Below are 5,035 nucleotides of genomic sequence, written 5' to 3' on the forward strand. Positions count from 1 at the left end.
GGCTTGTCTGTCATTTATTTCGTGCTCAGTAGTCAGTAGTATTAACTTGCATAAAAGTTGGAGCAAATTGCTCACTTTACTGAAGGCTTTCTTGTGCTTTAGAGGTGGTCAAAGGTGGAAAAATGTTTTAAAGGATATTCTAAACCATTTTGGAAATTATGTTTTTTATTTAAATTGTCCATGATTTTGTTTTAAAAAGTCATGCTATTTAAGAAATAATTGAGCTAATTTTTAATTAGGGAGGGGGAGCTCCTCTGCAGAAAATGTCAGCTTACTATATTCTGTTCCACTTTATCATCTTTTTACCATCTGGCTTTGCTAAGAAGGCTATTGAACTGGGGTACTTTTTTGTTGTTTGGTTAAGAAAAAACCTACACACTTCACACTTGTTTGGAAAAGGCTTCCTCAAAGTTTGCTTTGGGTTAAAATTCTGACATGTATTGTCAGATATTTATCTTTCCTTTTAAGATCTATATGAAGCATTCATAGGAGGAGCAAAACTAGAGTAGAGTAGTCACATGCTCAGCAGGAAACACATAACAGCAAGACATCATCCATCATGGTCACTTTGTGGAGGCAACAGCTCCCTTTTCCTGCTGCATTCTGTGGAAAGAAACTATCAACTGTATTGTGCTTCTCTGTGAAGCAGTTGCTCTGCTGAGCTCCTGCAGGTGCTGTCACTCAGAGTGCAGCCACCAGCTTAAGGAAGTGGCAGTGTGCTGTGGTTCAGTATTAAAAAGTGGTGGTATAGCATATGGCTGCACAGTGCCCCATTGGGAGTGCTGGTTAAACGTGGGAATAAGTGTGCACGTTCAGAGCAGTTAACCAGCTGCTTGACTGTCAACTGAGAAAGGGAAGTGGGAAAGGGAGAAATGAAACTAAAATTTTAATACTGTTTTTCTTTTTTTTTAAAAAAAAAAAAGTGCACATGGTTGTGTGTACAGTTCATTTAAATCAGATTCTGCTTCATGTTGGACCCCTTCAGCATCTGATTCATGCAGCTACCACAGCACAAGACAACCTCAGGAACCACCCCATAACCTCTGATGTGATTATTTCTTTCTGCTAGGGAGGGAGCACTTTTCAGTCACCCTGCTGAAGTAGAAGGCTCTATACTTACACCTTTGCATTCTTGTGTTTGTCTGATAAAGCTAGCGCTGTCGTAGAATCTGAGGACAGATGTGTGCTGGATATTGACATTGGATCTGGTTTAATGGTATTAAAATAGGTGAATGGATGCTGCTTGAAGACTGGAGACTTTGGTTTTAACCACAGAACAGGTTTAGTGGCCACAGGGACTGCACTGCCAGTATGCCTCAGCCTGTGCTGGGACACACGTTTGATTTCCATGTCTTTCTGAATCTTGTCCTCTGCTGAAACTGCCCACAAGAACTTCTGTCATGAAGGCTGATGTTGTAATAGCAAGTAGCAAGGGATTCATTTTATTATATTGTGCAAAGCTGCTGTATTTGAAAAAACTTTGTCAAACCCTTTTGTATATAATCTTTTGGCCTGTTTCATCTTTCCACTCCTGTCTTTTTCCAGGCTGTGGTAGCAGTACAGAGTCCTGAAGAGAGAATCTTTTTTCCAGGAGCCTAATTCATGTCAGCCATGCAGTGTTTGGGGAGAATATACTTTCTGGGGAACTGAACAGCATGTGAGTTTCATCACTGCAGCAGAGCACTTTGATGGGCTAGTTAGGAAGGTAGGGTATTTCCTTCCAGCACGCTTTTTATTTGCCATTTATGCCAGTATGGCAGTTATTAGCAGGCTGTATTTTCAACTGACAGAACCTCGCGCTTAACTTCCCATACCAGGTAACCCAGAGCTCTTGCTAGTTTTTAAATTAAACCTCACACCCCCCTCTGATATAGTAGGTTCTATCCATATTTTATAGATGAGACAAAGGCTGATATAATGCCTAACCCAACATAAGCAGATGGTGCTGTAAGATGGGCCATTTCCATTTTCCACACCCCTTTGGCAGCATCAGGGTCTTTGACTGGCTTAAACTGGTTGTGAAATCTCACTCACAGACATCAGCTACACAAGTGTTCTCCCACCACCAACTATTAGTTACTAGTGGAAATTTTCTGAGGAAAAATCAGGGGAGCTCAAGTCACCCCACAGTGCTGTCTTTCAAATAATGATGGTGTGACAGAGTATCACGCCCTGGCTCCCAGGCAATGGTAGTTTTATTCACAACTGAACAGTTACTGGGATTTTCCATGTATTATCTTACTAAATTACTCTGTATTGAGACAACCTAGTTGGTCAAATATATCTGTATCTTTGAACATGCCTATTTTGTGGACAGGAGCCTGGCATTTGTATGGGGAGCTGGGGTGACACTGTAATTGTGAGTGCCCGGCGGTGGTTGGGAATGTGTGTGTGAAATCTGGGTGGCTTGTTCTTGTGGCTCCTGTTACTCAAGCCCTCCATGACAGATCCATTATTGCCTTCAGATGATACTGAAATAGAAATAACAAGTAATATTGTACTTTCTATAAACACAAGCTTGTTTGAAAGTGTTTGAGAGCAGCGTTTAACTCTGTCATGTTAACCTCAATCCTACAAAGTATCTATGAACCAAAATCAGAGAAAGTCAGTGTTCGCTAGCTTCACAGAGCACAGTGATTCCTCCTGCAAAGTCGTTTGCTTGGTGAGCTTGGCACTATGCAGACAAAACCATTGTATGTATCGTGGGTGACAACCAAGAGCAATGGGAAAGGCTTTCCAGAAATAAAAGCAGCCAAACTGCTGCACAGTATTTCTGTGAACATTCAAGACAGTTTCCACATGCCTCACTGTGTAATCTGTACATAGTTATAAGTATTATTACATATTTTATGACAGCACTATCAATCCTTGTATGTCATACTTGTTAGCAGTAGGGCTTGATTGAGTCCCTCTTCTTCCTTGTGGAGTCAGAGACTTACTTTCTGCCTTAAACAGCTGTAACTGTATAAAAGGATTTGTCAGTCTTCATAAGGAGAACAAATGCCCAGTTTATCTAGACCATGGTTTTTGAATAGGTTTTAAGTAAGCATAAATGGCAGCTGTTCAGTCATGACAGAAGAATGGTTTGAAGAGGCTTTAGGGACTCCTATTAGAGTAGGAGTTACCAGGTTCGTGATTCTTGCTGTGGACATTGACCTGCTATTTCTCTCCCCTTGTCCTGTATTCTCTGAGTTCTGCACAGACAAACACAAACGCAATCCTGGCACATCTGGATACTCACTCAGTCCCTCTACAGTTATAAGCTTAGCTCTGAGGAGTGAATATGCACAAGTGCACATGTAGTGCTGGTGAAAATAGTTTACCAGTGGGTACAGTTTTACCTGGAGTACAAAATGGAAAGCCCACACCCCTCACAAGGTACCAAGAGCTCGCAGAGTTGCTGCTTGGCATCAACAGAAATGAGGGCAGCTGGTACAATAGTTTGTCTGGCCCCTCTTTTTCCTTGCCTCTTCCCATTCCAGTGCTGATTTTCCCAGCAATTAAAGGAAAAAGAGAATGAAGTGAAAAATATGTAACCAACATGCCTAAATCTGCAAAAACTCTCACCGTCATCCTGTGTGAATAAACTTGGAAAAAAACCACAGGTAGGTTTGTGTGTATGCTCATTCCTTGTTGCACCATCTTCACTTTAGGTAATGGACTAAGGCTGTCATCTTCTGTTGTGGTTGGCTTTCCATCCCCTTGAGACCTGAAAAATGGATGAGAAAGAGTGGGGGTTAAGAGTCATAGCCAAGCTATGTCTAGGCACTTTCCATAACCCTCAAGTAAATCTGCTTAAGCATCACAGTGCTCCAGGACATGTTCAGTGTGCCTTGGGTTCAACAGCTTCAACCTAAGAAATCGTCACTGCATTAAGCGTATCTGTGCAGAATGGACAAGGGCAACCTGATGTGATGCAGCAGGAGGCCTAAAGATATGGTCTCCGTTTTTTCTCAGACTATCCCCGTGTGCTTCCTAAATAACAAGGAACTTAATTTAAATTCAAACAGCAGCTAGTGAATACAGAAAGTGATGCGACCATTTTCCTGATCTCTCCAGGAGCTCACGCAGCGGTACACAGACTACTTGCCTGCCGCAGTGTCAGCTGGGCAGTGAGAAGAGGGTCTTCCACACCTACCTACCCCTGCTAAACTTGCCTCAAAACCTGGTTCCATCTTTGACTTGTCACCAGGCCACCTGCAGAAGAAGTTCCTTTTTGAGTAGTGGTGTGGCAGGACTGTCAGCGACTGAATTTGCAGAGGTCTCGGCTTTCTGCATGCGTTTTTTTCCACAGGGAGTTACCTTTGATCTTGCCTGCAGTGTACATATGAGAAATCACGCAGGCTGTTTGTTACAAAACGTTTAGTGCATGTTTTTTATGCGAGTTGCCTATGAGAATAAGCAGAAGCTTATACTGCTGCTCTGAATTTCTCAGTGAAACACAAAAAAAAACGCAAAACCTGGGCTGTCATTAGGAAGGCTGCAGTTCCCTTAGATGCAACATTTCTGAATGCAGTTTCATATTTTGCCAGTTCTAGGCTCCCATTAAATAACCCACTAAAATGACATTCATTTTCTTTTTTCCCCATTGTACTGAAGCAGCTGCTATGAGTGAGTTGGTAGAAAATGTTCTACAGCCAAATAATAACAATAAGAGGAAGAACCATTTGACACGCAGCTCAGTGGAATGTTAATCAGGGTCTTAAGTTAACTACTTTCCTAGTAATAGGGAGTGAAAAAAATATTTTCAGTCTTTGGTTTCTTTTAAAAAATTACATGTCCTTGTTTTTCAGAGAACTCTAAATATAACAAATGGCAGTAGATGTTTTCCTTATTTCTCTGAACATGGGAATTAAAGGGGGAAAAGTTAATGCACATCCATGAGGTGGCACAGTTAAGTGAAAGCAGAGGAAGTGTGACATGTATTCCTTGGAGAGCCATGTTAATTCACATCACACTGTAGAGCCGCAGAGCTTTGTTCTGCAGCCATGTGTGCTGACAGCACGTACACCACCAAAGTCAACTGAGCAGCAAC

This window comes from Strix uralensis, chromosome 1 (assembly GCF_047716275.1).
Source record: "Strix uralensis isolate ZFMK-TIS-50842 chromosome 1, bStrUra1, whole genome shotgun sequence".
Classification (NCBI taxonomy): Eukaryota; Metazoa; Chordata; class Aves; order Strigiformes; family Strigidae; genus Strix; species Strix uralensis.